Here is a 14,724-nt window from a genome sequence, read left to right on the forward strand (position 1 = left end):
TCTTGGCTCAACTCCTTCTGCCTCCAGGCCACTACGTGCCCCAGTTGGCGAGGAAGATTGTACTACTTCCATTCACTATTTGCTGAATCCCTTCATCAACCTGAAGGGAATCCTTGTGAGCACCACACTCAAAAGCTCTGCTACAGCATTCCACCGGTGGATTGATCGCACTGAATCTTCCATATTTCTGTTGGTCGTGATGCACCCAGGTGGGGAATGCGGTGACCGACAAGCCCACAACTACTACGACAACGTCGGCACGGTGAACTACTGGTGGACGGCTGGATGCACGCCATTATACCGGGCCTTCCTTAAGTTGTGCAGCTTCAGCAGTGCTAACGTCTCGAATGCCTGCAACCGCATCATGAGCTATGCCAACCATCGGCCACTACAACATCTACACGCCCTCCAGCCATGCCTCGTCGGCGGCATCCCGCAGCTCCACCGCCGTGCCGAGGTCCAAGGACACCCTCATCCGCCAGAGGTCCAACAGCTACGACCCCTGCACGGAGACCTACGCCGAGAAGTACTACAACTGGCTCGACGTGCACATGCACGCCAACACTACAGGTGGACTGCTTGTAGGTTCAGTTCCAGATCCAGACAAACTTTTCTTCTTCGTTCTTGTCATGGCTGGGGGCCTGGGGCATTGAAGATTAATTAACAAGCAGGGGATGTTTTGACATTGGCAAAGATGTGCTCATCAAGACATGGAACGACTCTGAGTTGTCAATGCTGCCGACGTACAGGATGCTGATCAAGGCTGGGATCAAGATATAGGTGTTCAGGTAAGCTGAAGGCTCTGAAACCGGGAAAGTCGTCTGAACTTCTTTTTCCAGTGCAGACATGCAGCACACAATGTTTTCAGTTGGTGTAGCATGTTTTCACTGTTGAGTGCAGCTGCGGCACGGATTCGGTGATCGCGACGAGGTTTTCGCTCAACCACCTCGGTCAGAAGACTAAAATTCGTTGGTACCCATGGTACTCATGACGAGATAGCTGTTCTTCACTTGCAGTTTATACAACAATTTTGTTTGCCGTGACAGGGCAACATCTTTGCATTTGCAGGTAGGAGGATGGTCTGAGGTGTATGAAGGGCTGCCATTTGCGTCGGTGAGGGGCGCGGGGCATGAGGTGTCATTTTTTCTAGAATACGGGCATGAGGTGCCATTGTTCCAGCAAGGAGAGCGCTTAGGATGTTCGTGCCATTCCTCGCTGGGAAGCCATTGCCCACATCCTGAAGGTTGTTGCCTGCCATGGACTACTGATGTGTAGCGTGATGCCTAGCTAAAAGGGTCTGAGAAAACTCCCCCGAGCCGCTCCCGCGAGCGACCTCGGGGGCAACCCTAGCCGCCTCCTCCCTGTCCCCTCCTCCCGGCCTCCCACCTCCGCCGCCGCAGCGACGCGCCGCCGGGCAAAGCTCGTTCGGCGTGGGTGGCAGCGGGGAGTCTCTCCCCCTCGGCGTGGTCAGCTGCTGTCGAGGGACAGCGCGTGGCGCGGGGGCGTCGGGTGGCCGCGGGCCCGGCGGCGCGGCGCTGGGAGCGCGGGACAACGGCGCTCCGGCGCCCTGGGGCCTGGACGGCGCGCGGCGGCTGCGGTGGGTCATCTTCTCCAGGTGGTGGCGCGTGGGGCGACCCGGGCCAGATCCGGCCGGATTCGGCGCCGGCGGCTCGTCCTTCAGCGGGGGTTGTGGGCGGCATTGGCCACAGTTGACCTCTTCATGTCGCTGGCAGGGGTCGGTTGTGGTGGTGGGGTGGACTGGGGCGGCGGCGGGCGGCGTTCTTGCTGCAGGCTGAGTTCCCTGGTGCCACGGGCTGCGCTTGGCCTGGGCCACGGTCGGCTGTTTCCTCCTCGCAGCTCGGTGGAGGTAGCAGCGGCCTGGTAGTGCGGCAGTGCGTGCCCAGCGGCTCCGATGCTTGGAGCTCGCCGGGTGGGCAGTGGCCCGACGTGGCTGCTGTCCTTGGCAGGTCGGTTGCGGCGACGACTGGATTTCCTGTGTCGGCTCGTCTGTAGGCTGCCCGTTGCGACCTTTGAGCTCTCTCCTCGTCATCCGAGCGGGACATTCGTCGAAGGATGGGCCCTTCCCTGCTGCGATCTATCACTCGTCTCGCACCCGGCAGCAGGACCGAACTCGTCTCGCGCCCGGTAGCAGGACCATTCTCGTCTCGCGCCCGGCAGCAGGACCGAGCTCGTCTCACGCCCGGTGCCGCAGGACGAGGCGATGGAGGCCAGTTTCGGCCGGCCTACCGGGTCTCGGCACTGGGGGCGGCCCAAGGGTGCGAAAGACGGGTCCTTTCCTCTCGTGTCTTTGGTGGGGATAGCGGCGGATCTCGGGTGTGGTGGTGAAGGTCTTCGATGCCGGGGCGGCGGCCCTGGTGGTGGGTCCGTGGTGTTCATGGGCAGAGCCCGTGGCTCGGTGCTGCCCGGTTGCCATGGCCGTGTGGACGGCGTGGTAGCCGGGGTGTGGCGTTCGGCGGCGGTGAATGGTGGCCGGTGTGAAAACCCGCTCTATCTTCGGACGGACGGGCGGCGGCGAAGTTCGTTCCCTTTTTGAAGGCGTCGTCGCGGTCCTCATTCCCCATTGTGTTGCTCGAGGGGAAACTCTGATCTTCGGATCGGGCGGCGGCGGTGCTCCGGCGTTGTCCCCTTCCTGAAGTCGCCGCCTAGGAGCCCACGGTTCAGTCATATGTCGCTTCACCTCTTCGCGTAGTGCTAGGGTTGGTGTTGCTGTGCTCACTACCTATGTATCCTGCCTTGGGTGTGTGTTGTGGGGGCGTGCGTTTGTATCGGGTGCTGTTGTTTGGTGCTTTATATATAAAGCGGGGCGAAAGCCTTTTTCAGTAAAAGGGACTGAAAACAGTGTGAGATGGATGGAGGAGTGATTGATTTGGTTCAGTGGAAAAGATGAGAAGAAAATGAGGGTGCTTATGCCATGGCAACCATTGGCATTGCAGCAACTAGCACATAAACTTGAGGGCTCTATTCTCGATGTTGTCTGATCAGTTATCACTATGAAATTTCCGCATCAAGAATAATGCATCTCGCGTGCCAAAAAAGGAGCGAGGGACAAAAAAGGATGAACAATTACCAATATCCTCTTGTTATCAGGCCAAGCACAGCGTATCTTCTTCTTCGGCTTCGAGTCGGTGGCAAAAGCTGCTGGGACTTCGTTCACAATGGAGCACACAGGTGTCTGCACGGGCGTTGGGGCTTCAGTAAACAGTGTGAGATATATTATCTGCAAAACGAGGGTGGGGGAAAGGGAATTCACATCAGTCTCCGTTGATCAGGATTGGAGTATATCTGTACATTACTTACAACGGAATAACCAAAAATTATGTCGTTCTTCGATTACAAACAGTGAATACCACCAGATTAAATCAATGTCAGGTCAAGTATGACAAAGCAGTCGGTCATCTGAATTTCTTTTCCGAAACCGCCCGCCTCCCAAGACCTAAATCATGGAGAAAATATTACTACTCCGCTGCTCATTCGAGCAAAGGTAACCACGAAAGGCGACTGATTTAATAAGAAAATAAACGGGCGTAACAGCATAGGATCAACCGCCGATTCACGCCGCTCTAGCAGAGTCCACACCACAAGTACGCCCAACCGCGGTGACTAAACAGAGATGCATGCGGGGATCGAAGCCGGAGAAGCGAGGAGAGATTACTTGCCTGGACGGAACAGAGGAAGTAGACTGGGGATGTGGGGGAGCGCCGCCGTCTTGGCGTGTGCGCCGCGGTCAGTCTGTAGGGTGGGTTCTATGCGTCGACGGCGGCCGCGCGGTGGCCGTCCGCGTGTCTGGCTCTTCTTCTTGGGCCTTACAGCAAACTCCAACGCGCTGACACAAGCGCGTGTCCGTTCGGATCAAACGATGGCCCAACACGACGATGCAGCGTTTCCTTTTTTGTCCACGGCGCAACCCATTTTAAGCCCAAATTTTGATCGGGTTTACGTCGGCGCGGACACAGAGCGGACGCGCGCGACCCCTGTTTTTGTTCTCCCCGTTCCTCCCATCGACAGCCACCACACTCGGCCGCGCCCCCTCGCGCCGCCCACCAGTTCCGGCGCCCAGGACGGCTGCCCAGGTAGGGCTACTTTTAGTACACGAACCTGCTCTTTAAACACAACCTATTCCGGCACCGCTTCCGGATTTCTAGACATGTGTTCAACCATATCCGGGAGGGGTTGGTGGCGTACGATAACTATTTCGAGTGCAAGGAGGATGCTCTGGGAAAGGTTGACTTCTCCTCTTATAAAAAATACACTATAATTATTCGGATGCTTGCATATGAAGTACCTGATGATCTCATTGATGAATATGTCCGAATGAGCGAGTTCACGTGCCTAGACTTATAAGTTCTGCAAGGTTGTGGTATCAGTATTTGACCCGGAGTACTTGAGAGAGCCAACTCCTGTAGGTACAACCCGCTTGTTGGTGATCGATGCTAGTAGGGGCTTTCCGGGGATGCTTGATAGCATAGATTCTATGCACTGGGAGTGGAAGAACTTCTCTTCTGCTTGGCGGGGACAGTATAGGGGCCATGTGAAAGCTTGCACTATCATACTTGAGGCCGTGGCTTCACAAGTTCTATGGATTTGACACTCTTTTTTTGGCATGGCTGGCTCTTACAATGACATCAACATGCTTTCAGCACTCTCCGGTGTTCGCAAGGCTTGCAGAAGTCAACTGCCCAGAGGTTAATGTTGAGATCAAAGACCACCACTACAACAGAAGATACTACCTAGCTGATGGTATCTATTCTTAGTGGACTACTCTTGTCAAGACAATCCCCAACCCCATAGGAGAGGAGAGGCAGAGATTTTCACAAGCACAAGAGAGTGCTAGAAAGGATGTGGAGCATGCTTTCGGTGTTCTTCAATCTCTATGGGGCATCATTCGGTATCATGCTAAAACTTGGAGCGCCAAGAAGTTGTGAGAGCGACTGCTTTTATGATCATGCACAACATAATCGTAGAGGATGAGCGTGGGCATAAAAATATATGATCAGGGATTTCAATTTCAACTGAAAATGTTGTTCCTAAGCATGGAGGAGCGGCAACGTTTGCATAATTCATCGGATTTCATCATCAAATGTGTGGTTGTGAAACTCACATTCAACTACAAAATGATTTGGTTGAGCATATGTGGGATCACCTTAACAACCAATAGAACTATCGGCTATTTTTTCTTTCAACTATATTTTCAAAATTTAAATTTTATTTGGCTTGTAAACTACGATATATTATTTAGTTGTGAAACTATGAGATATTTGTATTTGTTTGAATTATGTTAACTTGGGGCAATTTTTTGATATGTACACAAAAAGAGCAAAAAAATGGCCGCATACCGGTCGCGTGGACGAAAATTCGTCCGCGCGTTGGGCGCACTGCCAAATCAAACGCGGAAGGCGGTGGACACGCCGACCTAAATGGCAAAATACGAACAAATCGTGCGTCCGTTTGAGTCAGACGTTGGAGGAGCTCTTAGAGCATGGCATACCAAATCTGAAACCCTATGACGCGTCCGCAGAGGTCGCCTCTCAAATCACCGTAGCCGTGATCCTTGTACGTGGTACCCTAAATTCATACTATGCATACAACATGAAACAAACTATGTAGATCATGTTGGGTAACGTTGCATGGAAAGCAAAAAAATTCTACGCACACGCAAGATCTATCCATGGAGATGCATAGCTACGAGAGGGGGAGAACATCTACATACCCTTGTAGAACAGTAAGCGAAAGCATTTATCAATGCTATTGATGTAGTCGTACACCTTCACGATCCGTCCGATCAAGTACCAAACGTACGGCACCTCCGCATTTAGCACACGTTCAGCTCGATGACGTCCTTGCCTTCTTGATCCAGCAAGAGAGGCGAAGTAGTAAATGAGTTCCGGCAGCACGACGGCATGGTGACGGTGGTGGTGAAACTATCCGCAGGCCTTCGCCAAGCACAACGGACGTGGACAGAGGAGGAACTAGGCGCCGGACACGGCTTGGGTTCGTGGTGTGTGTTGCCCCTCTCCCTTCTCACATATATATAGGTGGGCGGAGGAGGGGAGGCAGCCCTAGAGCGCCCCAAGGGGGGCGGCGGCCAGCCCTGGATCCTGCCCTAGGCACCTCCCCCTTTCCTTCTTTACGGGTGGAGGAGATGACAGGGGAGGCCAGCGGCGGCCCTGGCTTGGTCGCCCCCTTTCCTTCCTTCGCACGTGGCCAGGGGAGGTGGAGTGTGCCCAGCCCCTTAGTGGGCTGGTGCGCCTCCCTCCTTTGGCCCATGACGCCCTACCAAGCACTGGTGGCCTTCCAAAACCCCTTCCGACACTCCGATAAAATTCCGGTGCATTCAGAAACCTTTGCGGAGACCAAATAGTATCGTCCTATATATCAATCTTTACCTCCGGACCATTCTGGAACTCCTCGTCATGTCTGTGATCTCATCCGGATTCTGAACAACATTCGGTCACCAACTCACATAACTCATATAATATTATATCGTCAACGAACGTTAAGCGTGCGGACCCTACGGGTTCGAGAATGATGTAGACATGATCGAGACACTTCTCCGATGTCGGTGCAACAAACCTTGGGTCTGTTGCCCAGACTGTGCACAGGCACGGGAACAAGAGTATGGCACCAGGCCATGCCAGAGTACAAGAGATCAAGGTCTTCGAAGGACCAACATGCAGATCAAGAGGACCAATGTCAAGCCCGAGAAGCAAGATACCACAAGGAGAAACACCTCCCTTTTCGGGCAGACGAGCTCGGCGAGGGCAGGGCCGCCCCCGGAAGAGAACATCCAAGACGGCCCGGATGGGTCTGCCAGGACTCACGGAGGTGAAAACCACCTCATCAACCACTCCGCCACGACCCACGTCATCAATCAATGCGGTGTCAAGCCGCAAAGTGATTAAGTGGCAGCCATTCGCCACATGGCAGCATCTTTCTACAGGAATACCTATAGATGATAGCCGTCCAGCGACGTGTCAAGCAAGCAGGTGTGAAGCTGGCAAAATAGCTCGACAAGACTTGTCAGGCGAGCAACGATGTGACGTTGAGCGGCGCATTTAATGCGCTCTATCAGCCTATAGAGTTAGGTTTGATAGCACTATTTGCTATCTTATCAGTGCATAATGACTGATTTTCCATCGTGGTGACCCCTTAATCTATAAAAGGAGGCCCATGGCAACCCTAGAAAGGGGTTAGAACGTTGGATACCCACACATTCATACGCGCGTAGCCACTGTCGCCCCTGCCAGGCAAGTGAACTGCGCTCCACCACCATTCTGCCACCATCAATCCGCCAAAGCAGGTGTAGGGTTTTACGCCTCGCGACGGCCCGAACCTGGGTAAAATTGCCCATGTGATTTCTGTCATGCTGCCCCACGCTCTTCTGCTCTTTGTACAACGTGACATCCCCCTGCCAAACTAGCAAGGGACCCTTGGTCCCATAGGTGGTCGTGATTTCCCACGACATCTTTGGCGTGCCAGGTAAGGGGATCGCTTGTGAGAACCTAAATGCGTGTGCAGCACGTCATCTTCATCGCCATCTTCGTCTTCAATGGTGCCATCAACCATGGCACCCAAGAAGAAATCTGGTGCTTCGGCCCACCCGTCCACCTCAAAGGCTCTGCTGCCCGCAGTCACCAATGCTACGGGAGGTGCGGAGGCGCGTGAGGATGTGGGCGCTGCTGGGGATGTGGTTGGAGCAGGCGGCACCATCACCACTTCCCCCGTGGCCGAAGCAGGAGCAAGAGATACCGGAGGAGAGCAACATCAGCAACACCCCGATGGCCACGCTCCACGAGGTACAAGTGACGGGATTACTCCATCCACACTCCTTCCTCTCACCAACTGGCATAGCCGCAGCGATGGCGCTCGGTCCGGGAAGAATCGCCGCCCTCCGGCCGGCCCGGTCACGGGAGCGACCGCAGCACGTGCGCCTCCCCCGGGGCGAGTCGACCAAGTCGCTACACCCGACGGATCCACTGGCCCTCAAGCGCATTCTCCACGCCACCATGCCATCCAAGTGGCCGCCCCGCAACATCGGGGACGTGGTGTTGTCACATCTGGCACCGTCAGGAGCCGACCGACGGTACGATCTGCATCGTCATCACCCATGCCGAGCACGGCTACGGAGGCCATGGCGTGGGCTCAGCTGCTGCTAAGGTTCCCAGCAGTGGCCAAGCAAATGGATGAGTGATGTGCCGCCATCCAGAGCCTGCTCGGTTTCATCGAGGGTGGGGGCTCGCGGCAAGCTGGCCCACCACGGCCTCCCCAAGCGACAACGGCGGATCATGCTTCTGGTCGTACGGGAGGGGCCACCCCCACAGTACGGTCCCCGCCATGGCAGCCAGGGTGAGCGCAGCAGAATCAAGAACCTGACAACGTCTCGATAGCCTCTTCTGATCCTTGAGTGCGTCCAGATCGGCGGCAAGCCCCGGAGGGCAGGTTGAGGGAAGACACACGCGTTGTCATTGAGCGATGTCGCGGCGACCACCATCGGACCGATGTGTGCGATGGTCCTGACATCGACGAGCCTGAGCTCGATATTGGCGGGTGCCTATCTTTCGAGGTTGGGTGCCCTACCTTTACTCGTGAGCTGCGGCAAGTCTGTTGGCCGTTCGTGCCAGAGATACCCGAGAAGCATGATGGGAGGCTAAACCCGGTAGAGTTTCTGAGCATCTACACCATCGTTGTTCAGGCTGCCAGGGGAAGAGATGAGAAGGTATTCGCCAACTACTTCCCTTTGGATCTCAAGTCCAATGTGAGGTCTTGGCTGATGCACCTGCCGGAGGACTCCATCTCGTCATGGGCTGACCTGTGCCATGAGTTCATTGGCGCCTTCACTGCGGCCATCAAGAACCAGGTCGGCCTAGTGATTTGCAGCTTCTCCAACAGAAAGAAAGAGAAACTCTCCAGAAGTATTTGTAGAGATTCAGCAGAGTCCAAAGGAACATCCCGAACATCCATCCGACAGCTGTGATAGCCGCCTTCCAGTCCAATGTGTGCAACCGCGGGATTCTTTCCAAGATGAACGTATGGTTGCCCAAGACTGTGAAGGAGCTTTACAACTTGGTGGATAAGTGTGCTCGAATGGAGGAAGGAAGGAAATTACCCGGAGAGGAGGACTGCATCAATGTCGATTCAAAGGATGATGACGAATCCACCAGTCAGAAGAAGAGCAAGAAGCGCAATAAGAGGCGCAAGGATAAGGCAGTGATGATTTTTGAAGGACCGGGTACACCTAGTACCGGCAAGACAGGTAAGGCCGAAGCCCCGGGCAAGGAAGCTGCCGTGTGCGACGACTGCCGGGAGGCTGCGGCTGCCGAGAAGGCCGGGAAGGGGGACGGGCGATATTGCAAGATTTATCAAACCAAGGGCTACGACCTTCAAGAGTGTTATCAGGTTGAGCAACTCGTCAAGAGACAAAGAGCTGAGTATGAGAAGTGTGACAAGGAAAAGCGTCAGAATGTCGCTGGCAGTAAGTGTCGAGGCGGTGAAGTAAATCGCCCCGCAAACCCTTCCAGAACAAAGGAAAACCCACCAGAGATCAAGAGAAGGAAGTTTGTGATGGTGAGAGTGATGGAGGGGATGAAGAGGAAACCAGCGAGCAAGAGTTTCAGAAGGCCACTGACGCCCTGTGCATTGATGGGGGCGCATCCCTGCACACCTCTCACCGCCAACTCAAATGGTGGGCACGTGAGGTCAATGCCATGGAACCAGCACCAGAGGCCCGGAAACCGCTCAAATGGTCATGCACGCCCATCATCTTTGACAAAGAGGATCATCCTGACCGTACCACTGCGGTAGGGTGTTTTCCATTGTTGGTCTCTCCGACAATTCGCAACCTCAAGGTCACTAAGATGTTGGTGGACGGCGGGGCCAGGTTGAATCTGATTTCCCCAAAGGTTATCAGCAAACTTCAGATAGCAGAAGAGGATTTAAAGATCGCTGGCACATTTCAAGGAGTTAATCCCGACAGGAGTCATCCTAAGGGAAAGATCACGTTGCGTGTGACATCTCTAGGCCCTCTCGATAATGCTCATCGCTATAAGCCTTGCAAGCAATGTGACTAATGAGTTAGTTACGGGATGATGCATTACGGAGCGAGTAAAGAGACTTGCTAGTAACAAGACTAAACTAGGTATGATGATACCGACGATCAAATCTCGAGCAAGTAACATACCGATGACAAAGGGAACAATGTATGTTGTTGTGCGGTTCGACCGAAAGATATTCGCAGAATATGTAGGAGCCAATATGAGCATCTAGGTTCCACTATTGGTTATTGATCGGAGATGTGTCTCGATCATGTCTACATAGTTCTCGAACCCGCAGGGTCCGCACGCTTAACATTCGATGACGACTTGAATTATGAATTATGTGTTTTTCATGACCAAAGTTTGTTCTGAGTCCTGGATGAGATCATGGACATGACGAGGAGTCTGGAAATGGTCGAGACATAAAGATTGATATATTGGATGACTATGTTTGGACACCGGAAAGGTTTCGAAAGAGTTCGGGCAATTTTCGGGAAACCGAGGGGTTACCGAAACCCCCCGGGGAAGTCATGGGCCTACATGGGCCATAAGGGAGTAGGAGAGGGAAGGCCATAAGGTGGTGCGTGCCCCTCCCCTTTGCAGTCCGAATTGGACTAGGGAGAGGGGGCGCGGCCCCCTCTTTCCTTCCCCTCTCCCTCTCCTTCCCTCCTTCCCCCTCTTGGATTAGGAAAAGAAAGGGGGGCCGATTCCTACTAGGTTTGGTGTCCTAGTAGGACTCTCCCCCTTGGCACGCCTCCCCCTTAGCCGGCCTCCTCCTCCTCCCTCCTTTATATAGAGGGGCAGGGGCACCCAAAGCACAACATCAAGTTCTCTTAACCGTGTGCGGTGCCCCCCTCCACAGTCACACACCTCGGTCATATCGCCGTAGTGCTTAGGCGAAGCCCTGCACCGGTAAGATCATGAACACTGTCACCACGCCATCATGCTGAGGGAACTCTCCCTCGTCCTCAACTGGATGAAGAGCTCGAGGGACGTCATCGGGTTGAGCGTGTGCTGAACGCGGAGGTGCCGTACGTTCGGTGCTTGGATTGGTTGGATCGTGAAGACGTTAGACTACATCAACCGCGTTAACTAAACGCTTCCGTTTTCGGTCTACGAGGGTACGTCGACACACTCTCCTATCTCGTTGCTATGCATCTCCTAGATAGATCTTGCGTGATCGTTGGATTTTTTTGAATTAGTACGTTCCCCAACACGTGCCCTCCTCTGGCGTGTGCATTGTCCCCTCCTCCTGCGTTTATAGTGTTCCCTCTTCTGACTTGTTGGGTGATCCATGTCATACTATAACACATGATCTTTTCTAGGGCCAACTCCCAAAATGATCTCGCAATTAGACGCATAGCATTTAGATCCAATAGCATTTTTTTCGAAAAGGGGGGACTCCTCGGCCTCTGCATCAGAACGATGCATACGGCCACATTTATAAATAAAATAGGTTCAACAAGGTCTCAAAGTCTTGAAATGTAGATAAAGGCTAGCTCACAGAGAGCCTCAACGCCAAAGACAAAAATGCCACAGAGCCACAACCGGCTGGCAAAACAATGATAGGAAAACTAATCGCCTATCCTATTACATGACCGCCATCCAAACCGGTTGAAGATATCCCGTGCTACCATCTCCCACCGGACAGATCCAATAGCATGAACCGATTTTCCTCTCCTATCACCGGTCCTCCTCAAGATTAAGCCTGCGTGCATCCATCTCTTCCCTACACCTTGTACTCTGGTGCATAGCATCCAATACCACCCCATTCTTTTGTAATTTATTCTACTCCATCTCCAACTTTTCCTGATTTCTCTTCTCCGCGTACTAAATCCTTGAATTGATCAACTCACCGATATTGATTTTCATCGGCACCACCTCTTCTTATCTCATTATTGCTACGTCTTGAGCTAGCGTTGGTTTTCCCCGAAGAGGAGAGGGTGATGCAGCAAGTGTAGTGTAAGTATTTCCCTCAGTTTTGGGAATCAAGGTATCAATCCAGTAGGAGGCTCCTCAAAAGTCCCACGTACCTACACAAACAAACTGAGAACTCGCAACCAACGCAATAAAGGGGTTGTCAATCCCTTCACGGCCACTTACGAAAGTGAGATCTGAAAGAGAGATAATAATATATTTTTGGTATTTTGTAATATAGATGCCAAAAATAAAGATGCAAATAAAGATAGATTGAAAGCAAATATGATAAGAGATAGACCCGGGGGCCATAGGTTTCACTAGAGGCTTCTCTCGAGATAGCATAAGTATTACGGTGGGTGAACAAATTACTGTCAACCAATTGATAGAAAAGCGCATAGTTATGAGATTATCTAGGCATGATCATGTATATAGGCATCACGTCCATAACAAGTAGACCGACTCCTGCCTGCATCTACTACTATTACTCCACACATCGACCGACTCCTGCCTGCATCTAGAGTATTAAGTTCATAAGAATAGAGTAATGCCTTAAGCAAGATGACATGATGTAGAGGGATAAACACATGCAATTTAGATACATTATAACTGAGCACTTTTCCAGCCCTCTCAGGCCATTAGCAATTCTAGCTGTTGGATAGTCACTTTTAGGCTTCCTTACCGTCCGATCTGCTCTTAATCTAACCCAAATCGCGCGTACAGGCTTCATCACAGCGCTAACATTCTCGGGCCGCTGCTCCGGTGGTTTTTTTGGGCATCCGAAATTCATTTGGGCCTACTGGGCCTGTATAAGGATCCCGCACAGCGCAAAAGTGGTGAACCCTAAAACACTAAACACCCGCGACCCTGGTCTCTTTCTCTCGTAGCCTGTTTTCGTTCGCCCCAGCCGTGGCGGCGCCTCCGACCTGGGTGCCAACCGATGCGGGGGCTTGGACTGCCATGGGGACTGCGCTGGGTTTCTATCGACGCGACGGATATAGCCTACTCGGTCCGTTCGGTTGCATGGACGCGACGGACAACGGCTCCTCGATCCATTCAGTTCCACAACATGGAAGGAGGTGTGCGGCGACGAACAACCATGAAGTTCAATCGAAGGATGATTGATTGATAGTTTCATTGGCCATTAATGTCTGTCTTAGCTCAGGGCAGGTCAGTTTCCATTGGCAATTCATATTTTTCATTCAATTCATGCAACCCATATAATCCCAACCTTATCGCTACTCCTTTCCCATTATGCTCAATTGGAAACGATTCTCCAGCACAATAGCGATGGTGATGCTTAGGTCTCCAATTGTTCCAATTCTCCCTCGTACTATTCTTTGTATTAAAGAAACGCAGCTCAGCCTGCTTCAGCTGGGTTAAAGGTGATGCGTTGGTTCCAATTCTCAATTGTTTTCTATATATACAGATGTGTTCTCTGTCCAATTTAGAATTTCAAATGATTGCAGGTTCTCTACAAGGACGAATTCAAGCTATGTACTGATTGGTTTCTTTCGTTCTTCCAGTTGAAACTGCCGGTATCCAATGTCTAACAGCCAGGTCAGTATAGTGTGCTCTTGTGCCCCCTTTAATTATGTCTCATCTCAATATCTGTGTGTTGTACTATGTACCTTTTATTCGTATGATATGATTTCAGTCTCTATGATTGTTTGAAATAATCAAAATACACAAATAATTGCATGTCAGTTACCATGTCGATCCTTGCGTTGTTGTTGTTTGATCCGTGTTCTTCAATTAGTTCTTCTCTGTTCTTCCTCCATCAAGTATATAACTTTTATTTATGGAAGATGTTTTCCCACTCCCAACTGAAGACATGTGCTCTGAGGTGACGAGTTTGAACTTTTTGCTGGGTTAGGTTCTCCATTGCATCTCCAATGGTTAAAGGTCAGGTTAGTATCCGTCATATTCATATAGTGATGGCACATGGAGTCACTCCTTCTGTTTATCATGCTATTAAACAACAAACTGACATATAATTCCGAAGCCTCTAACTGTTGATTTTCATTTATATGACATGCATAGTGAATTTCAGCCATGCTTACTGAATTTGAAGAAATTTTGAAGCAGGTACTTGTGCAGGTGTGTTTATGAAGTCGCTGTCAAGAGGCGTATATGATGTAGCAACGTTAAAGCAAGTTGAGTACCATATGGTCTAGATCAATACCCATCCCGACCATGAACCTATATTTTGTCAACTGCTTGGTAATTAGGTTTAATGGCAGAGTACTTGAAAAACAAACACTGATTTGGTTCAAGATTTTTGTTAGACCATGTATTGTTGTGACAATAGGGATTCCCTTTCCTCTAAACTTTTGTGGTGCATCTAGACAGTCTTAAAATACAGGGGCTGTATGTACACATAGCACTTAGCATTTTAAGATGATTGTGAAGCTTAAGGAAGATAAACATCTCGATACCATATGTAAGCACTTTGTGCTCTTCACAAGGGTAAATTTTCACCTCGGGCAACTTCTTGGGATAAAAAAAGTTGCCTGAAGCCATGTACAACCGTACAAAACGTGGTGTTTTTCAACCTGTTTTGCAAAACAGTACGGATTTCTCCCTACTGCTGTACTGCATGGTCTAAGACATGGTTTACTGCAAGCACTCTCGTTGGGATATACTTCACAACATCCTTCAGCATGATGCTTGGTATTCATTTCAGTGGTATGATTCATTCTTGCACCAAGCAATTACATTGTCCTGACATCCTCTCATTCCAAAAATTGTACATACA

At 51.4% G+C, this 14,724-nt stretch overlaps 1 pseudogene; it reads left to right on the forward strand.

The window, feature by feature from the left end:
* Positions 1-199: 199 nt before the first annotated feature.
* LOC123139580 (serine carboxypeptidase 24-like) lies at positions 200-2,108 on the forward strand (annotated as a pseudogene).
* Positions 2,109-14,724: the final 12,616 nt, after the last annotated feature.

This window comes from Triticum aestivum, chromosome 6B, assembly GCF_018294505.1.
Source record: "Triticum aestivum cultivar Chinese Spring chromosome 6B, IWGSC CS RefSeq v2.1, whole genome shotgun sequence".
Lineage (NCBI taxonomy): Eukaryota > Viridiplantae > Streptophyta > Magnoliopsida > Poales > Poaceae > Triticum > Triticum aestivum.